The following is a 23,951-nucleotide window of genomic DNA, read 5'->3' as shown; positions in this document are numbered from 1 at the left end:
TACTCCTATGTACAGGAATATAACTACTATAATACTGCTCCTATGTACAAGAATATAACTACTATAATACTACTCCTATGTACAAGAATATAACTACTATAATACTACTCCTATGTACAGGAATATAACTACTATAATACTGCTCCTATGTACAAGAATATAACTACTATAATACTACTCCTATGTACAAGAATATAACTACTATAATACTACTCCTATGTACAAGAATATAACTACTATAATACTACTATGTACAAGAATATAAGTACTATAATACTACTCCTATGTACAGGAATATAACTACTATAATACTACTCCTATGTACAAGAATATAACTACTATAATACTACTCCCTATGTACAAGAATATAACTACTATAATACTACTCCTATGTACAAGAATATAACTACTATAATACTACTCCTATGTACAGGAATATAACTACTATAATACTACTCCTATGTACAAGAATATAACTACTATAATACTACTCCCTATGTACAAGAATATAACTACTATAATACTACTCCTATGTACAAGAATATAACTACTATAATACTACTCCTATGTACAAGAATATAACTACTATAATACTGCTCCTATGTACAAGAATATAACTACTATAATACTACCTCCTATGTACAAGAATATAACTACTATAATACTACTCCTATGTACAAGAATATAACTACTATAATACTACTCCTATGTACAAGAATATAACTACTATAATACTACTCCAATGTACAAGAATATAACTACTATAATAATGCTCCTATGTACAAGAATATAACTACTATAATACTACCTCCTATGTACAAGAATATAACTACTATAATACTACTCGTATGTACAAGAATATAACTACTATAATACTACTCCTATGTACAAGAATATAACTACTATAATACTACTCCTATGTACAAGAATATAACTACTATAATACTACTCCTATGTACAAGAATATAACTGCTATAATACTACTCCTATGTACAAGAATATAATTATAATAATACTACTCCTATGTACAAGAATATAACTACTATAATACTACTCCTATGTACAAGAATATAATTACTATAATACTGCTCCTATGTACAAGAATATAACTACTATAATACTGCCTCCTATGTACAAGAATATAACTACTATAATACTACTCCTATGTACAGGAATATAACTACTATAATACTGCCTCCTATGTACAAGAATATAACTACTATAATACTACTCCTATGTACAAGAATATAACTACTATAATACTGCCCCTATGTACAAGAATATAACTACTATAATACTACCCCTATGTACAAGAATATAACTACTATATTACTACTCCTATATACAAGAATATAACTACTATAATACTGCTCCTATGTACAAGAATATAACTACTATAATACTGCTCCTATGTACAAGAATTTAACTACTATAATACTACTCCTATGTACAAGAATATAACTACTATAATACTACCTCCTATGTACAAGAATATAACTACTATAATACTACCTCCTATTTACAAGAATATAACTACTATAATACTATCTCCTATGTACAAGAATATAACTACTATAATACTACTCCTATGTACAAGAATATAACTACTATAATACTACTCCTATGTACAAGAATATAACTACTATAATACTACTCCTATGTACAAGAATATAACTACTATAATACTACTCCTATGTACAAGAATATAACTACTATAATACTACCTCCTATGTACAAGAATATAACTACTATAATACTACCTCCTATTTACAAGAATATAACTACTATAATACTACTCCTATGTACAAGAATATAACTACTATAATACTACCTCCTATTTACAAGAATATAACTACTATAATACTATCTCCTATGTACAAGAATATAACTACTATAATACTACTCCTATGTACAAGAATATAACTACTATAATACTATCTCCTATGTACAAGAATATAACTACTATAATACTACTCCTATGTACAAGAATATAACTACTATAATACTACTCCTATGTACAAGAATATAACTACTATAATACTGCTCCTATGTACAAGAATATAACTACTATAATACTACTCCTATGTACAAGAATATAACTACTATAATACTATCTCCTATGTACAAGAATATAACTACTATAATACTATCTCCTATGTACAAGAATATAACTACTATAATACTATCTCCTATGTACAAGAATATAACTACTATAATACTACCTCCTATGTACAAGAATATAACTACTATAATACTGCTCCTATGTACAAGAATATAACTACTATAATACCACTCCTATGTACAAGAATATAACTACTATAATACTACCTCCTATGTACAAGAATATAACTACTATATTACTACTCCTATGTACAAGAATATAACTACTATAATACTACCCCTATGTACAAGAATATAACTACTATAATACTACCTCCTATGTACAAGAATATAACTACTATAATACTACCTCCTAGCTGTGAGGACGTGTTTTTGTAGCTCTCCTGAGGCTCCTGATGTCTGGAGATAGCCCAGGGCGGGGCCGCCCTGGGTGGGGAAGTTCCCCTGCCAAGGCCCAGGCTCCAAGGCCTTCTCTGGGAAGCAATTCCCAGACAACTAAAAAAATGGATGGAAATCCTAAAGTCTCCAGTAATGGGAATCGTGTCCAGTGTGTCAGCAGTCCTAGTGCAGCAAGCCAAGATGGGAAGAAAGTTGTAAAGGAAGAAGTAACGGAAGCAAGCAGTAGTACGGTGCAACAACCAAGCAAAATGGTTGAATGTAAGGAGCAAACTTTGCAGCCTGTGCAGACTCCATTGCAGGTTGCAGGTGTCCAGTCCACCCCACCCTCCTGCAGACAGAGGAGAACATCCCTGGAGAAGCAGACCATGCAGGAGAACATGCAGCAGTCTGTATTGGTACGGTCTGAGCGGACAAGATCTGGAAGCGGTAACTACAAAAATGTAGTGAAGGCAGTGGAGGAGATCAAAGGGAGACCAGCGGGGAAGCTTCAAGGTACCAGCAGTACAGTCACTGGAAATAAACTGGGGCATAGTCCCCAGTCTGGACATTGTGGGCCCATGGCAGTGACAACAGCCGTAGCATGTCAGAAATCACAGGCTACACCAACCAGAAGCCATACTGGGGGTAACCAACCTGCAAAGCTTTCCAACAATGCACAGACTGTCACAGCTACTGAGCGAGCACCAGAACTGCGCCTGGCAGATGAGATACCAGCACTGGTCAAGCGACTGGAGACATTGAAGGCCAGTAAAATATATCTGCAGAGACAGATTGAATGTGCGTATAATCTAAAAAAGTCTGCATGCCCTGAGAAACTGGTGTTACTGGACAGGAAGCTGAGCGCACTGGCGAAAGAGCTCGCCGAGAACGTACGGGAGACCGAGACTGTACTGGAGCAAATGGGACCGGTGGGAGAATCATACAGAAACCAGCAGCGGTTCCAGGAATACCAGAAGTCACCATCACCTTGTGCTAAAGCTGGGTCTGAACCCTCTCAAGGTGGCAGCCAGCAGTCCCATGTAAAACCAGTTCTGCAGCCAGCAAGTTTCCCTTTTAAGGAAGGGAATTTGTACGGGAAAGCGACCAGTGTTCAGCAACAGCAAAAACCTGCAGCAGTTCTCAGCAAGGCACCACAAGTCCCAGCAACCAGCACTTTGCAACCAGGTCATGGACCCCTGCCTAATGGTAATGAAGTAGCAGCTGTGCAGACACCACAAGTCCCAGGAGACAAGTCATTGCAGCAGGACTATGGACTCTTACCTGAAGGTACTGGGGGAGTAACATATTTGGGGTTACAGGTTGTGGACTCTGTTGTGCAGGACTCTGCTGCCGCTGACTGTAGTGGTAATATGGACTCTGCTATGCAGGACTCTGCTGCCGCTGACTATAATACTAATGTGGACTCTGCTATGCAGGACTCTGCTGCCGCTGATTGTCTGACTAATGTGCCTGATATTATGGATATTCCTGTATGTGATAACGGCCCAGCAGGGGAAGGTGTTTCTGGGGGGGATCCTTCACGATCTATGGCGTCAGACCCCTCTGCAGTCCAGTCTCTGGAGTCTGGTGATATTGCAGACATAGAGGTTGATGGTGGGGCGGACACAGGACAGTCCAGTGTGCAGGACTTTCCCCCTCTGGATACTCGCACAGTAGCAGAACCACATGGTACAGGTGCTCAGCAGCCCACACAGCGCCCACAAACACGCCAAGATGGCGGATCCGGCCGTACCTCCTCAGGGAATGCCTGGAGCCGCGGTGCTCCATCTTTTGCATCAAACTCCAGTTATACAGGCCAGGCTTTCAGGAGGAGGAATGTAGTCAGGTTTAGGCACGGAGGTGCCAAGGAGGATCTGCCGGATAGGAGGTTTGTGGTCCGAGAGCTCCTATGTACCCAGATGGGCTTTGTGCCGACTGATATCCTGGCCGTCATAAACCTTCCTGACCGCCAGGGGTATGATGTTAGTTTTAAGCTGATGTCTGATCTGGACCGGTTCTGGGCCAATCTCACCAGGTTGAGAGATACGGAAGGTTGGGATAAGTTCAGTTTCATCCCCATCTCTAGGCCAGATACAGCCTCTGTCACAATTGTATTTTGGAATGAAGCCGTTCCCCCTCAGGATATTGTCATCTGGCTCAGGAGGCATTGTGACCTCATGTCCGATCTTAGTAAGAACAGGGATGAAGACGGGGTCTGGACCGGTGGGTGGAGGGTCCTGGTGAAGTTGCGTCAGCAGAACAACATAACCCAACATCTGCCCAATTCGTTCTTTATAGGCCGAGAAAAAGGGATCTGCTTCTATGCGGGTCAGCCTCGCCGGTGCTTCAAGTGTGGGAAGGCCGGCCATGTGGCCAGTGTATGCTCCATGGTAAAGTGTAGCCTATGTAATGAAATGGGCCACGTGAGTGCCACATGCCAAAGCATTAGGTGTAACCTGTGCGGTCGGATCGGTCACCCCCACAGAGATTGTCCTGATGCCTGGCATAACATCTGTAAGGATAGCCCTGATGAGGACTTGCTGGCAGCGGCTGATGACATACAGGAGGAGGAGGAGGCGCTATTGTCAGGGTCAGTAGTCACGGAGGCGGAGCCTCAACCACATACAGGTGATACCACCCAAGACCAGGCCGAGTCAGGTCCCATTGAGACGACCATGGAGGTTGTCGAGCAGGTTGTACAACCCTCAGTGGTCGTCTCTTCTCCTGCCCGATCATCCAACAATAATAAAAGGAGGAAGAAGGATAAAGCCAGCCGTAAGCCTGAGGGTGAGTGGACCACGGTAGAAAAGCCTACAAAGATGAGAGTAAGTAGTGCAGGCGAGGTCACTGCAACGGGGAATAGATTTAGTGTCCTATCAGAGTCAGACGGAGAAGCAGAACTAGACAGAGAACTCTCACGAATGATGGCGGAGTATGAGGATGAACCAGAGGGCGATCCTCCCAATAAGAGGAGACCCCACCGAGATGAGGGGCAGTCCGAATCAGACATGGAAACAGCTGGTCACCAGGACACCTCTGACTCTGATCTATGACAATGGGGCCCATCTCTCTGTTTCTCATATTCCTAGTTGTTCTGATGGCAGGTTTCTATCTTAAAGTTATCTCTAGTAATGTGAATAGCATCCGAGCAAGGAGGACAAGACACGCAGTGTATGAACATCTGAGATATCTTGATGCCGATGTCTATTTCTTACAAGAAACCCGTTTAAATACTTTAGGACTAATACGAGAAGCAGAGAGAGAATGGAAATCTGGCCCGTCCTTCTGGTCTCTGGCTGTGGAACCTTATGCCGGGGTTTCTATACTGTTTAACACCCCTGATGTCACCATACACAGATTCACTGAGGTTTTGATGGGGAGGTGCCTGGTTTTAGAAGTTACCATCCGAGGCAGAAGGCTCCGACTCATTAATATCTATGGTCCACCGCAGTCGGTGATGGAAAGGGCACGTCTGTTTGATGAAGTCAAGCCGTACTTGTTTACATCTGTTCCGGTAGTCATGGCAGGGGACTTCAATGCCACCATGTCATCCAGTGACAGACCTACTGGTCGGCCTCTCACCAGGGACTGCAAGGTCTTAAGCAGAATTATTTCACAGGCTGGTCTGTCTGATGTGTTTACTGAGGGTGGTAGGAAACCAAAATTCACTTACTCCTGCGCTGGTAGATGCAGTCGGATAGACTTAGCTCTGGTCAGTCCCGCTGAGCATGTTAGTGAGAAAAGTGAAAAGACAGTCCCTTATTCTGACCATCTGGCTTTGTATTTTTGCTTGGGCTCCACAAAACGCCCTGATATTGGGAGAGGCCTATGGAAGCTCAATTCCAGCCTCTTGGACGATGACTGTGTCCGGAGTTGTGTCCACTCTCTATTTCAGAACCAGCTTGAGAGAGTGGTGTTTTATGATAACATGGCTGACTGGTGGGAGGATGTCAAGGAGGAGATCAGATCCCTCTTAAGGAGACTGTCAGTTAAGAAGGGGAAGAGTAAGTATAGCCAGTATCTCAGGCTGCGGAAAGAATTAGAGTCACTCTATTCGGCGGGCGGGGATAACCAACAGAAGATTGACCGGCTGAAATCTGAGATCAGTCAGTATCAGTACCGCAGGTATACATCCCTGGTTCTTGAACGGGATTATGGGTCCTTAGGGGCTCCGGATCCTTTTGAGAATTGCAGGGAGCGGGTGGCAAATAAATCGGTCACAGGTCTCACTGACTCCCAGGGTGTGTTACAGGAGTCTCGGGAGGGTATCCTGGGGGTGGTGAGAACTTACTATGCTGACTTGTTTCAGAAGAAGGTTTTGGATAGAGAGAAGGTGGCTCAATTCTTGGAGGCAACTCCAGGTCCTGATACTAATGATTTGGACTTTTCTCCTTTGACAGCAGAGTTAACAGTGGAGGAGGTGAAAGAGGCCATAGATAAGTTACATCTGAAGAAGGCACCAGGTCCAGATGGGATTACAGCTGAGTTCTATAAGAAATTCCGAGACCTCTTGGCACCAATTCTCGTGGATGTATACAAAACTAGTCTAGAAAACCACCTGATGCCTCCATCCATGAGAGTGTCCTCCCTGATCCTGCTGTCTAAAGGTAAAGAGCCTAGTGACATCAAGAACTGGAGGCCGATTGCCCTCTTGAATGTCGATAGGAAGATTCTTGCAAAAATTCTGTTCTCTAGATTAGTTTGTTTGTCCCCGGCACTGTTGGCAGGCTCACAGTTTGGCACAGTTAAAGGGCGGAACATCTCTGGAGCAGTTATCTCGATAAGGGAGATGTTTGAGAGATGTAAAGCTCTGAGGTGTGGGAGATATGTTGTGAGTCTTGACCAGGCTAAGGCCTTTGACAGAGTAGACCATGAGTATCTATGGGCGACTTTGACAAAGTACGGTATTCCGGGACAATTTGTGGATTGGCTGAGAACTTTGTACCGTGAGGCGGAGAGCTTTCCTCTGATTAATGGTTGGCAGGGTGATGCTTTCAGGGTTGAGGCAGGGGTGAGACAAGGTTGCCCACTGAGTCCATTACTGTATGTGTTTGCCATAGACCCGTTTCTTAGGTCACTGCAGGAGTGTGATTTTCAGGGGGCGCCGGTCCCCCACTGCTTGCCCCTGAGAGTTGTTGCCTACGCGGATGATGTGACTGTGGTGATATCTGAGCCTCGTGAGGTGGAGATGTTGTCTGCAGCCATCAGAAGTTACTCAGAGGCCTCCGGGTCTCTTGTCAACCTTGAGAAGAGTCAAGCTCTCTGGACGGGTCATACTGGTCCTACATTTGATCTGCCGCAGTTTGCCCAGGCCTCCTCCTATATTAAGATCCTTGGGGTGAAATTCGGGAGGGATGATAATTGCAGACTAAATTGGGAAGAAAAGTTGGAATCCGGAAATGCAAAGGTTCAGCGATGGAAGAACTGGAGGCTGACCTATAGAGAAAGGGTTAAAATGTTGAAGACTTACCTGGTCCCTGTCTTCTTGTACGTCTCTGTTGTCTTTCCTTTGCCAGAATCTTTCTCCGCTAGGCTCTTTAGCCTGTTCTTCCAACTTTTGTGGGGGAACAGGTTGAACCCAGTAAAAAGAGGGATAACCTACCTACAGAGGAGAGAGGGTGGGCTGGATATGTTAAATCCAAGGGTGTTTTTTGACTCCATGTTTCTAAAAGTAAATTTTGGTTGCCTGGACTCAGATAACAGCTCCCTGTGGGTAAATAGTATCAGGGACTGGATATTGCCTTTTGCAGAATCCTGGGTGCGAGGCGGCAGCCTTAAGAGGGGTCGATCGACTCGTGACTACCTCCCCCAGTATCTGGACTATGGCATAAGGTGCCTAAAAAAATGGGGTATTGAAAAGACCTATCTGGTGAGTAAGACCAGGAGAGATCTATACACCAGGGTATGTAAGACCTTCTATTGTCTCCAGCCGGCATTGAGGGACTGCACATCTGCAACCCTGCAGGATAGTCTGAGGCTCCTCACTGGTCTGAGGCTCCCTGCAAAGTTCTTTGACATTGCCTGGCTATCTCTGCATGGGAAACTTTTTGTAAGAGGCAACTTAAAGCATCTCAGTGTGACAGATCGGGCATGTCCATTAGGTTGTCAGCAGGAGGAGACCATGGCACATTTTATATCAGAGTGCGGGGGAGGGCGAAAGATCTGGCAGGAAATATCCCGGAGGCTGAAAATTCCCCGATTACAATCACTCAAATACCCCGAAATCATATATGGCATCCCAACTAATATAGGTGACATTAACCGGGAGACCCTGTATATTATTATTACTGTCATCAAATATTATCACTGGCATACGAGGACCCAGGTGTCCCTACACAGAGAGCCCTTCCGTCATATGACCGCTGTCACATATATCATGTCTGAACTGAGGTGGATAAAGTCTCTGGAGGTCAGAAAAAAGTCTGATAATGTAAAATTGTGGAGAAATGTATATATCGATTGCTGAATATTCTGATAACACTGCAAATAAGTCTGTTCATTTATTTATGGATTTATTTTTTTTTTCCCCCTCTTTATCCTGCCAGCAATGGACTCTTAAGTTAAAGTGATTCTCATTTTTGTTATCTGACAGACATGTCTGATTTATGTTATATTATTATTATTATTATTAATTAGTTATTAATTCTGCTGGAATGTAATGTATTTTTGTTTTGTTTTTACTAATAAAAATTACCTCCTATGTACAAGAATATAACTACTATAATACTGCTCCTATGTACAAGAATATAACTACTATAATACTACTCCTATGTACAAGAATATAACTACTATAATACTGCTCCTATGTACAAGAATATAACTACTATAATACTACTCTTATGTACAAGAATATAACTACTATAATACTACTCCTATGTACAAGAATATAACTACTATAATACTGCTCCTATGTACAAGAATATAACTACTATAATACTACCTCCTATGTACAAGAATATAACTACTATAATACTACTCCTATGTACAAGAATATAACTACTATAATACTACTCCTATGTACAAGAATATAACTACTATAATACTACTCCTATGTACAAGAATATAACTACTATAATACTGTTCCTATGTACAAGAATATAACTACTATAATACTACTCCTATGTACAAGAATATAAATACTATAATACTACCTCCTATGTACAAGAATATAACTACTATAATACTGCTCCTATGTACAAGAATATAACTACTATAATACTGCTCCTATGTACAAGAATATAACTACTATATTACTACTCCTATGTACAAGAATATAACTATTATAATACTACTCCTATGTACAAGAATATAACTACTATAATACTGCTCCTATGTACAAGAATATAACTACTATATTACTACTCCTATGTACAAGAATATAACTACTATAATACTACTTCTATGTACAAGAATATAACTACTATAATACTGCTCCTATGTACAAGAATATAACTACTATAATACTACCTCCTATGTACAAGAATATAACTACTATAATACTATTCCTATGTACAAGAATATAACTTCTATAATACTACTCCTATGTACAAGAATATAACTACTATAATACTACTCCTATGTACAAGAATATAACTTCTATAATACTACTCCTATGTACAAGAATATAACTACTATAATACTACTGCTATGTACAAGAATATAACTACTATAATACTACTCCTATGTACAAGAATATAACTACTATAATAGTATTCCTATGTACAAGAATATAACTACTATAATACTACTGCTATGTACAAGAATATAACTACTATAATACTATTCCTATGTACAAGAATATAACTTCTATAATACTACTCCTATGTACAAGAATATAACTACTATAATACTATTCCTATGTACAAGAATATAACTTCTATAATACTACTCCTATGTACAAGAATATAACTTCTATAATACTACTCCTATGTACAAGAATATAACTACTATAATACTATTCCTATGTACAAGAATATAACTTCTATAATACTACTCCTATGTACAAGAATATAACTACTATAATACTACTCCTATGTACAAGAATATAACTTCTATAATACTACTGCTATGTACAAGAATATAACTACTATAATAGTATTCCTATGTACAAGAATATAACTACTAGAGATGAGCGAACAGTGTTCTATCGAACTCATGTTCGATCGGATATTAGACTGTTCGGCATGTTCGAATCGAATCGAACACCGCGTGGTAAAGTGCGCCATTACTCGATTCCCCTCCCACCTTCCCTGGCGCCTTTTTTGCTCCAATAACAGCGCAGGGGAGGTGGGACAGGAACTACGACACCGGTGACGTTGAAAAAAGTAGGCAAAACCCATTGGCTGCCGAATACATGTGACCTCTAATTTAAAAGAACAGCGCCGCCCAGGTTCGCGTCATTCTGAGCTTGCAATTCACCGAGGACGGAGGTTTCCGTCCAGCTAGCTAGGGCTTAGATTCTGGGTAGGCAGGGACAGGCTAGGATAGGAAGGAGAAGACAACCAACAGCTCTTGTAAGAGCTAAATTCCAGGGAGAAGCTTGTCAGTGTAACGTGGCACTGACGGGCTCAATCGCCGCAACCCAGCTTTCCCAGGATCCTGAATGGAATACACTGTCAGTGTATTCCCGTATACCCGATATATACCCCGATACCCGTTCCAACGGTGTGCCCCCCCACCTTCACCCCAGAAATACCCTGCAAGTCCCCTAGCAATAGAATTGGGGCTATATACACCCACAATTTTTACTACTGGTATACAGTGCCATTGTCTGACTGGGAATTCAAAGAATATATTGGGAATACAAATACCCTCATTTCTTGCTACTGCCATATAGTGCCAGTGTCTGACTGGGAATTCAAAGAATATATTGGGGTTACGTGCACCCACAATTTTTACTACTGGTATACAGTGCCATTGTCTGACTGGGAATTCAAAGAGTATATTGGGAATACAAATACCCTCATTTCTTGCTACTGCCATATAGTGCCAGTTTCTGACTGGTAATTCAAAGAATATATTGGGGTTACGTGCACCCACAATTTTTACTACTGGTATACAGTGCCATTGTCTGACTGGGAATTCAAAGAGTATATTGGGAATACAAATACCCTCATTTCTTGCTACTGCCATATAGTGCCAGTTTCTGACTGGGAATTCAAAGAATATATTGGGGTTACGTGCACCCACAATTTTTACTACTGGTATACAGTGCCATTGTCTGACTGGGAATTTAAAGAGTATATTGGGAATACAAATACCCTCATTTCTTGCTACTGCCATATAGTGCCAGTGTCTGACTGGGAATTCAAAGAATATATTGGGGTTACGTGCACCCACAATTTTTACTACTGGTATACAGTGCCAATTTCTAACTAGGAATTCAAAATGCGCAAGGCTCCCGGAAAGGGACGTGGACGAGGCCGTGGGCGAGGTCGGGGGAATGGTTCTGGGGAGCAAGGTAGCAGTGAAGCCACAGGGCGTCCCGTGCCTACTCCTGTGGGGCAGCAAGCATTGCGCCACTCCACAGTGCCAGGGTTGCTTGCCACATTAACTAAACTGCAGGGTACAAACCTTAGTAGGCCCGAGAACCAGGAACAGGTCTTGCAATGGCTGTCAGAGAACGCTTACAGCACATTGTCCAGCAGCCAGTCAGACTCTGCCTCCTCTCCTCCTATTACCCAACAGTCTTGTCTTCCTTCCTCCCAAAATTCCGAAGCTTTACAGAACAATAACCCAAACTGTCCCTGCTCCCCAGAGCTGTTCTCCGCTCCTTTCATTGTCCCTCAACCTGCCTCTCCACGTCACGATTCCACGAACCTAACAGAGGAGCATCTGTGTCCAGATGCTCAAACACTAGAGTCTCCTCCATCTCCGTTCGATTTGGTGGTGGATGACCAGCAACCCACCCTCATCGACGATGATGTGACGCAGTTGCCGTCAGGGCATCCAGTTGACCGGCGCATTGTGCGGGAGGAGGAGATGAGACAGGAGTTGGAAGAGGAAGTGGTGGATGATGAGGACACTGACCCGACCTGGACAGGGGGGATGTCAAGCGGGGAAAGTAGTGTGGATGTTGAGGCAGGTGCAGCACCAAAAAGGGTAGCTAGAGGCAGAGGCAGAGGTCAGCAGCTTAGGCGAAGCCAGGCCACACCCGGAATCTCCCAAGATGTTCCAGTTCGTACCCAGCCCCGAAAAACTCCCACCTCGAGGGCACGTTTCTCGAAGGTGTGGAGTTTTTTCAAGGAATGCGCCGAGGACAGATATAGTGTTGTCTGCACAATTTGCCTCTCGAAATTGATTAGGGGCTCTGAGAAGAGCAACCTGTCCACCACTTCAATGCGCCGTCATTTGGAATCCAAGCACTGGAATCAGTGGCAGGCAGCAACGGCAGGACAAAGGCCGCCTGCCGTTCACGCCACTGCCACTGCCTCTGCCACTGCCTCTGCCTCTGCCACTGCCACTGCTGACTGTGCTGGCGATGCACTCCAGAGGACGAGCCAGGACACCACTTCATCTGCCTCCGCCACTTTGTTGACTTCTACCTCATCCTCCCCTGGTCCTGTCTTATCTCCTTCTCCTGCACCATCAAAGGCACCATCAGGCGTTTCTTTACAACAACCCACCATCTCTCAGACATTGGAGCGGCGGCAGAAATACACTGCTAACCACCCACACGCGCAAGCCTTGAACGCCAACATCGCTAAACTGCTGGCCCAGGAGATGTTGGCGTTCCGGCTTGTTGAAACTCCCGCCTTCCTGGACCTGATGGCAACTGCGGCACCTCGCTATGCCGTCCCTAGCCGTCACTACTTCTCCCGGTGTGCCGTCCCCGCCTTGCACCAGCACGTGTCACTCAACATCAGGCGGGCCCTTAGTTCCGCGCTTTGCACAAAGGTCCACTTGACCACCGACGCGTGGACAAGTGCATGCGGACAGGGACGCTACATTTCACTGACGGCACACTGGGTGAATGTAGTTGAGGCTGGGACTGCTTCCCAAACTGGCCCGGTGTACCTCGTCTCCCCGCCTAACATTCCTGGCAGGGACACGAGAAGAACACCCCCCTCCTCCTCCTCCTCTACCGCCTCCTCCTCCGCCACCGCCTCCTCCTCCGCCACCGCCTCCTCCTCCGCTGTTAGATTGACCCCAGCTACGAGTTGGAAACGTTGCAGCACTGGCGTTGGTAGACGTCAGCAGGCTGTGCTGAAGCTGATCAGCTTGGGGGACAGACAGCACACTGCCTCCGAGGTGAGGGATGCCCTCCTCGATGAGACGGCAATATGGTTTGAGCCGCTGCACCTGGGCCCAGGCATGGTCGTTTGTGATAACGGCCGGAACCTGGTAGCAGCTCTGGAGCTTGCCGGACTCCAACATGTTCCATGCCTGGCCCACGTCTTCAACCTAGTGGTGCAACGTTTCCTAAAGAGCTACCCCAATGTTCCAGAGCTACTGGTGAAAGTGCGGCGCATGTGCGCCCACTTTCGCAAGTCGACAGTAGCCGCTGCTAGCTTAAAATCTCTCCAGCAACGCCTGCATGTGCCACAACACCGGCTTTTGTGCGACGTCCCCACACGCTGGAACTCAACGTTTCAGATGTTGAATAGAGTGGTTGAGCAGCAGAGACCTTTGATGGAATACCAGCTACAAAACCCTAGGGTGCCACAAAGTCAGCTGCCTCAGTTTCACATCCATGAGTGGCCATGGATGAGAGACCTTTGTGACATCCTACGGGTCTTTGAGGAGTCCACAAGGAGGGTGAGCTCTGAGGATGCGATGGTGAGCCTTACAATCCCGCTCTTGTGTGTTCTGAGAGAATCCCTGATTGACATCAGGGATAACTCAGATCACACAGAGGAGTTAGGGATAGCATCCGATCCGTCACAGCTGGAGAGTAGGTCCACACATCTGTCCGCTTCACTGCGTTTAATGGAGGAGGAGGAGGAGGAGGAGGAGGAGGAAGAAGAGTTGTCCGATGATGTGATGGTGATACAGGAGGCTTCCGGGCAACTTCGAATCGTCCCATTGTTGCAGCGCGGATGGGTAGACATGGAGGATGAGGAGGAAATGGAGATTGAACTTTCCGGTGGGGCCAGAGGAGTCATGCCAACTAACACTGTGGCAGACATGGCTGAGTTCATGTTGGGGTGCTTTACAACCGACAAGCGTATTGTCAAAATCATGGAGGACAACCAGTACTGGATCTTTGCTATCCTTGACCCCCGGTATAAAAACAACATCTCGTCTTTTATTCCGGTAGAGGGGAGGGCCAATCGCATCAATGCTTGCCACAGGCAATTGGTGCAGAATATGATGGAGATGTTTCCAGCATGTGACGTTGGCGGCAGGGAGGGCAGTTCCTCCAGTAGGCAACCAAGTTCTCACCGGTCCACACAAACGAGGGGCACACTGTCTAAGGTCTGGGACACCTTGATGGCACCCCCTCGCCAAAGTGCCGCCACGGAGGGTCCTAGTGTCACCAGGCGTGAGAAGTATAGGCGCATGTTGCGGGAATACCTTTCCGACCACAGCCCTGTCCTCTCCGACCCCTCTGCGCCCTACACGTATTGGGTGTCGAAGTTGGACCTGTGGCTTGAACTTGCCCTATATGCCTTGGAGGTGCTGTCCTGTCCTGCCGCCAGCGTCCTATCTGAGAGGGTGTTCAGTGCAGCCGGTGGCATCATCACTGACAAGCGCACCCGTCTGTCAGCTGAGAGTGCCGACCGGCTCACTTTGATAAAAATGAACCACCACTGGATAGAGCCTTCATTTTTGTGCCCACCTGTGTAAAGCACCCCAACATGAAACTCCATGTCTGTACTCAACCTCTCCAATTCCTCCGCATCCTCATACTCATCCACCATAAGCGTTGCACAATTCTGCTAATACTAGGCTCCCTCCAACATGATTTCCCCCAACTCTGCTGGTTAGAGGCTCCCTCCACCCTGATTTCCACCAACTCTGCTGGTTAGAGGCTCCCTCCACCCTGCTTTCCCACAACTCTGCTGGTTAGAGGCTCCTTCCACCATGAATTTGCCAAAACTGGGCTGTTTAGAGGCTCCCTCCACCATGAATTGGTCCAAACTGGGCTGGTTAGAGGCTCCCTCCACCATTAATTGGTCCAAACTGGGCTGGTTAGAGGCTCCCTCCACCATGAATTTGCCCAAACTGGGCTGTTTAGAGGCTCCCTCCACCATGAATTGGTCCAAACTGGGCTGGTTAGAGGCTCCCTCCACCATGAATTTGCCCAAACTGGGCTGTTTAGAGGCTCCCTCCACCATGAATTGGTCCAAACTGGGTTTTTTAGAGGCTCCCTCCACCATGAATTGGTCCAAACTGGGCTGGTTAGAGGCTCCCTCCACCATGAATTGATCCAAACTGGGGTGGTTAGAGGCTCCCTCCACCATTAATTGGTCCAAACTGGGCTGGTTAGAGGCTCCCTCCACCATTAATTGGTCCAAACTGGGCTGGTTAGAGGCTCCCTCCACCATTAATTGGTCCAAACTGGGCTGGTTAGAGGCTCCCTCCACCATGAATTTGCCCAAACTGGGCTGTTTAGAGGCTCCCTCCACCATGAATTTGCCCAAACTGGGCTGGTTAGAGGCTCCCTCCACCATGAATTGGTCCAAACTGGGGTTTTTAGAGGCTCCCTCCACCATGAATTGGTCCAAACTTGGCTGTTTAGAGGCTCCCTCCACCATTAATTGGTCCAAACTGGGCTGGTTAGAGGCTCCCTCCACCATGAATTGGTCCAAACTGGGTTTTTTAGAGGCTCCCTCCACCATGAATTTGCCCAAACTGGGCTGTTTAGAGGCTCCCTCCACCATGAATTTGCCCAAACTGGGCTGGTTAGAGGCTCCCTCCACCATGAATTGGTCCAAACTGGGGTTTTTAGAGGCTCCCTCCACCATGAATTGGTCCAAACTGGGGTGGTTAGAGGCTCCCTCCACCATTAATTGGTCCAAACTGGGCTGGTTAGAGGCTCCCTCCACCATTAATTGGTCCAAACTGGGCTGGTTAGAGGCTCCCTCCACCATGAATTGGTCCAAACTGGGTTTTTTAGAGGCTCCCTCCACCATGAATTTGCCCAAACTGGGCTGTTTAGAGGCTCCCTCCACCATGAATTGGTCCAAACTGGGCTGGTTAGAGGCTCCCTCCACCATGAATTTCCCAAAACTTGGCTGTTTAGAGGCTCCCTCCACCATTAATTGGTCCAAACTGGGCTGGTTAGAGGCTCCCTCCACCATGAATTGGTCCAAACTGGGGTTTTTAGAGGCTCCCTCCACCATGAATTGGTCCAAACTTGGCTGTTTAGAGGCTCCCTCCACCATGAATTGGTCCAAACTGGGGTGGTTAGAGGCTCCCTCCACCATTAATTGGTCCAAACTGGGCTGGTTAGAGGCTCCCTCCACCATTAATTGGTCCAAACTGGGCTGGTTAGAGGCTCCCTCCACCATGAATTTGCCCAAACTGGGCTGTTTAGAGGCTCCCTCCACCATGAATTTGCCCAAACTGGGCTGGTTAGAGGCTCCCTCCACCATGAATTGGTCCAAACGGGTTTTTAGAGGCTCCCTTCACCATGAATTGGTCCAAACTTGGCTGTTTAGAGGCTCCCTCCACCATGAATTGGTCCAAACTGGGTTTTTTAGAGGCTCCCTCCACCATGAATTTGCCCAAACTGGGCTGGTTAGAGGCTCCCTCCACCATGAATTGGTCCAAACTGGGGTTTTTAGAGGCTCCCTCCACCATGAATTTGCCCAAACTCTGCTGGTTAGAGGCTCAATCCACCCTGATTTTCAAAACAAATGTTGGTGCCAACCTCAACTTACTACAAGGGCCAAATTCACTGCTGGTGACAAGCTCTCCTCACTGCAAGTGCCAAATACACATGTTTCAAGGTGTTTTCCTACTGTCAGAGAGGTGGTATTGAGTGTGTAAAGTGTGTAGTTGTTAGGCTGTGATGTTGGGGTAATAGAGGGTCTTTGGTGTGTTAGATGCCCCCAGACATGCTTCCCCTGCTGTCCCAGTGTCATTCCAGAGGTGTTGGCATCATTTCCTGGGGTGTCATAGTGGACTTGGTGACCCTCCAGACACTGATTTGGGTTTCCCCCTTAACGAGTATCTGTTCCCCATAGACTATAATGGGGTTCGAAACCCGTTCGAACACACGAACATTGAGCGGCTGTTCGAATCGAATTTCGAACCTCGAACATTTTAGTGTTCGCTCATCTCTAATAACTACTATAATAGTATTCCTATGTACAAGAATATAACTACTATAATACTACCTCCTATGTACAATAATATAACTACTATAATAGTATTCCTATGTACAAGAATATAACTACTATAATACTGCTCCTATGTAAAAGAATATAACTACTATAATACTACCTCCTATTTACAAGAATATAACTACTATAATACTACTCCTATGTACAAGAATATAACTACTATAATACTACTATGTACAAGAATATAACTACTATAATACTACTCCTATGTACAAGAATATAACTACTATAATACTATTCCTATGTACAAGAATATAACTTCTATAATACTACCTCCTATGTACAAGAATATAACTTCTATAATACTACCTCCTATGTACAAGAATATAACTACTATAATACTACTGCTATGTACAAGAATATAACTACTATAATACTACCTCCTATGTACAAGAATATAACTACTATAATAGTATTCCTATGTACAAGAATATAACTACTATAATAGTATTCCTATGTACAAGAATATAACTACTATAATACTGCTCCTATGTAAAAGAATATAACTACTATAATACTACCTCCTATTTACAAGAATATAACTACTATAATACTACTCCTATGTACAAGAATATAACTACTATAATACTGCTCCTATGTACAAGAATATAACTACTATAATACTGCTCCTATGTACAAGAATATAACTACTATAATACTGCTCCTATGTACAAGAATATAACTACTATAATACTGCTCCTATGTACAAGAATATAACTACTATAATACTCCTCCTATGTACAAGAATATAACTACTATAATACTACCTCCTATGTACAAGAATATAACTACTATAATACTGCTCCTATGTACAAGAATATAACTACTATAATACTGCTCCTATGTACAAGAATATAACTACTATAATACTACCTCCTATGTACAAGAATATAACTACTATAATACTACTCCTATGTACAAGAATATAACTACTATAATACTACTCCTATGTACAAGAATATAACTACTATAATACTGCTCCTATGTACAAGAATATAACTACTATAATACTACTCCTATGTACAAGAATATAACTACTATAATACTACTCCTATGTACAAGAATATAACTACTATAATACTACCTCCTATGTACAAGAATATAACTACTATAATACTACTCCTATGTACAAGAATATAACTACTATAATACTGCTCCTATGTACAAGAATATAACTACTATAATACTGCTCCTATGTACAAGAATATAACTACTATAATACTGCTCCTATGTACAAGAATATAACTACTATAATACTACCTCCTATGTACAAGAATATAACTACTATAATACTGCTCCTATGTACAAGAATATAACTACTATAATACTACTCCTATGTACAAGAATATAACTACTATAATACTGCTCCTATGTACAAGAATATAACTACTATTATACTACCTCCTATGTATAAGAATATAACTACTATAATACTACTCCTATGTACAAGAATATAACTACTATAATACTACCTCCTATGTATAAGAATATAACTACTATAATACTACCTCCTATGTACAAGAATATAACTACTATAATACTACTCCTATGTACAAGAATATAACTACTATAATACAGCTCCTATGTACAAGAATATAACTACTATAATACTACCTCCTATGTACAAGAATATAACTACTATAATACTGCTCCTATGTACAAGAATATAACTACTATAATACTACATGCTATGTACAAGAATATAACTACTATAATACTGCTCCTATGTACAAGAATATAACTACTATAATAGTATTCCTATGTACAAGAATATAACTACTATAATACTACCTCCTATGTACAAGAATATAACTACTATAATACTACTCCTATATACAAGAATATAACTACTATAATACTACTCCTATATACAAGAATATAACTACTATAATACTACTCCTATGTACAAGAATATAACTACTATAATACTACTCCTATGTACAAGAATATAACTACTATAATACTGCCCCTATGTACAAGAATATAACTACTATAATACTACTCCTATGTACAAGAATATAACTACTATAATACTGCCCCTATGTACAAGAATATAACTACTATAATACTGCCCCTATGTACAAGAATATAACTACTATAATACTGCTCCTATATACAAGAATATAACTACTATAATACTACCTACTATGTACAAGAATATAACTACTATAATACTACTCCTATGTACAAGAATATAACTACTATAATACTACCTACTATGTACAAGAATATAACTACTATAATACTACTCCTATGTACAAGAATATAACTACTATAATACTACCTCCTATGTACAAGAATATAACTACTATAATACTACTCCTATGTACAAGAATATAACTACTATAATACTACCTCCTATATACAAGAATATAACTACTATACTACTACCTCCTATATACAAGAATATAACTACTATAATACTACTCCTATGTACAAGAATATAAATACTATAATACTACTCCTATATACAAGAATATAACTACTATAATACTGCTCCTATGTACAAGAATATAACTACTATAATACTACTCCTATGTACAAGAATATAACTACTATAATACTACTCCTATGTACAAGAATATAACTACTATAATACTACCTCCTATGTACAAGAATATAACTACTATAATACTACCTCCTATGTATAAGAATATAACTACTATAATACTACCTCCTATGTACAAGAATATAACTACTATAATACTACTCCTATGTACAAGAATATAACTACTATAATACTACCTCCTATGTACAAGAATATAACTACTATAATACTACCTCCTATGTATAAGAATATAACTACTATAATACTACCTCCTATGTACAAGAATATAACTACTATAATACTACTCCTATGTACAAGAATATTACCACTATAATACTACCTCCTATGTACAAGAATATAACTACTATAATACTACCTCCTATGTATAAGAATATAACTACTATAATACTACCTCCTATGTACAAGAATATAACTACTATAATACTACTCCTATATACAAGAATATAACTACTATAATACTACTCCTATATACAAGAATATAACTACTATAATACTGCCCCCTATATACATGTACATACATTACAGGGTGTGTCTGTAGTTCTTTAGTACATACGGTATGATGTGTCACCGCCTGGTTATGTTCCTCCCCTGGTCTCCGGTATTATTAGTTATTCTCATGGTGTATTCCTCCTCTGGGTTTTGTACATGTATGTTTCGCTGTGCGGGGGCTCCTCGGTGTCATGTGATGGGGGGGTTTATATTCGGGTACACTGAGCACTCCCCTCTCTCTGCCCTCCTGGGTGCGGTTGGTTTGGGGTTCGCTCTGCAGTTGTTTCCTTGTAGAGAAGTTTCTGTCTCTTCCGGTTTTACAGCTCGGAGGAGTTTTGGCGAGAGTTCCTCTGGTTCCTCTTAACCCTTTCACCTCCTGCCTGCTATTCTCTGTAGTGATCTCATAGACCTGCAGTCACCGCCTGTCACTGATACCGCCATGGGGCATGTGGAGCTGTGTACAGGGCAGTTATATATCCTCAGGCCCCTGTATACACCCAGCAGCTGTCAGCCGTATACTGTTTTCAGTATAGAGATTGGAGTAAGTTCAGGCTCAGTAAGTTCCCTCATGTGTATGGAGACCTATAAGATGTCGCTGTATCTCACTCTCCGGGATCTCCGTCCAGCTCAAGGAGACACAGCAAAGAATACTAAATTGTGACAACGTACCTGCAGTCTGGAAGTGAGGACATAAAGGGTCACCCGATCAGATCCAGCAGATCTCTCCATACATGAGTTCCGGTTGGCTAATACACCAGTGACTTCCTTGGATTGAGACATTGATGGTCTCCTTTGGGTGGCGCTATAGACAGTACAACGTATGGATACCCAGAGAAACGTACATAGGGACAGCTAGTAGTAGCAGGGACCATCTAATTTGTCTCCACGGAGCTCTATATAATGCTATATAATGCTATACACCCCTATATAACTCTATATAACCCTGTACAACCCTATATAATGCTATACAACACTATATATTTCTATACAACCCTATACAACACCATATATCCCTATACAACCCTATATAATCATATACAACCCTATATGATCCTATACAACCCTATACAACCCTATATAACTCTATACAACCCTATATAACTCTATACAACATTATATAATTCTATACAACCCTATGCAACACCATATATCTCTATATAATCCTATACAACCCTATATAACTCTATACAACCCTATATAATCCTATATAACCCTATACAACCCTGTACAACCCTATATAACTCTATACAACACTATATAATTCTATACAACCCTAAATATCTCTATACAACCCCATACAACCCTATATAATTCTATACAACCCTATATAACTCTATACAACACTATATAATTCTATACAACCCTATATAACCCAATACAATCCTATATAATCCTATATAACCCTATACAACCTATATAAATCTATACAACACTATATAATTCTATACAACCCTATATAATTCTATCCAACCCTATATATCTCTATACAACCCTATACAACACCATATATCCCTATACAACCCTATACAACCCTATATAATCATATACAACCCTATATAATCATATACAACCCTATATGATCCTATACAACCCTATATAATCCTATACAACCCTATACAACCCTATATAACTCTATACAACATTATATAATTCTATACAACCCTATACAACACCATATATCTCTATATAATCCTATACAACCCTATATAATCCTATATAAACCTATACAACCCTATATAACTCTATACAACACTATATAATTCTATACAACCCTATATATCTCTATACAACCCTATACAACACCATATATCCCTATACAACCCTATACAACCCTATACAACCCTATATAACTCTATACAACATTATATAATTCTATACAACCCCTATACAACACCATATATCTCTATATAATCCTATACAACCCTATATAACTCTATACAACCCTATATAATCCTATATAACCCTACACAACCCTATATAACTCTATAGAACACTATATAATTCTATACAACCCTATAAAACACCATATATCCCTATACAACCCCATACAACCCTATATAATCATATACAACCCTATATAATCCTATACAACCCTATATAACTCTATACAACCGTATATAAATCTATACAATACTATATAATTCTATACAACTCTATATAACCCAATACAACCCTATATAATCCTATATAACCCTATACAACCCTATATAACTGTATACAACACTATATAATTCTATACAACCCTATATAATTCTATACAACCCTATATATCTCTATGCAACCCTATACAACACCATATATCCCTATACAACCCTATACAACCCTATACAACCCTATATAGCTCTATACAACATTATATAATTCTATACAACCCTATACAACACCATATATCTCTATATAATCCTATACAACCCTATATAACTCTATACAACCCTATATAATCCTATATAACCCTATACAACCCTATATAACCCTATACAACCCTATATAACTCTATAGAACACTATATAATTCTATACAACCCTATATATCTCTATACAACCCCATACAACCCTATATAATCCTATATAACTCTATACAACCCTATATAAATCTATACAACACTATATAATTCTATACAACCCTATATAACCCAATACAACCCTATATAATCCTATATAACCCTATACAACCCTATATAACTCTATACAACACTATATAATTCTATACAACCCTATATATCTCTATACAACCCCATACAACCCTATATAATCCTATATAACTCTATACAACCCTATATAAATCTATACAACACTATATAATTCTATACAACCCTATATAACCCAATACAACCCTATATAATCCTATATAACCCTATACAACCCTATATAACTCTATACAACACTATATAATTCTATACAACCCTATATAATTCTATACATCCCTATATATCTCTATACAACCCCATACAACCCTATATAATCCTATACAACCCTATATAACTCTATACAACCCTATATAAATCTATACAACACTATATAATTCTATACAACCCTATATAATTCTATACAACCCTATATATCTCTATACAACCCTATACAACACCATATATCCCTATACAA

The 23,951-nt window shown here is 41.4% G+C and overlaps 1 protein-coding gene across 2 annotated transcripts in view; it reads right to left on the bottom strand.

Annotated features, from left to right (window-relative positions):
- Positions 1-21,169, bottom strand: part of LOC142196138 (ecto-ADP-ribosyltransferase 5-like) — a 31,972-nt gene extending 10,803 nt beyond the window's left edge. For both annotated transcript variants that reach the window (XR_012715130.1, XM_075266366.1), the window contains exon 1: positions 20,915-21,169. The gene's annotated coding sequence lies outside the window, so the exon portion shown is untranslated. The remainder of the gene's footprint in view (positions 1-20,914) is intronic.
- Between the last annotated feature and the right edge of the window lie 2,782 nt (positions 21,170-23,951).

Source organism: Leptodactylus fuscus, chromosome 2, assembly GCF_031893055.1.
Source record: "Leptodactylus fuscus isolate aLepFus1 chromosome 2, aLepFus1.hap2, whole genome shotgun sequence".
Taxonomy (NCBI): domain Eukaryota; kingdom Metazoa; phylum Chordata; class Amphibia; order Anura; family Leptodactylidae; genus Leptodactylus; species Leptodactylus fuscus.
This window is presented reverse-complemented; position numbering and strand designations above follow the sequence as displayed.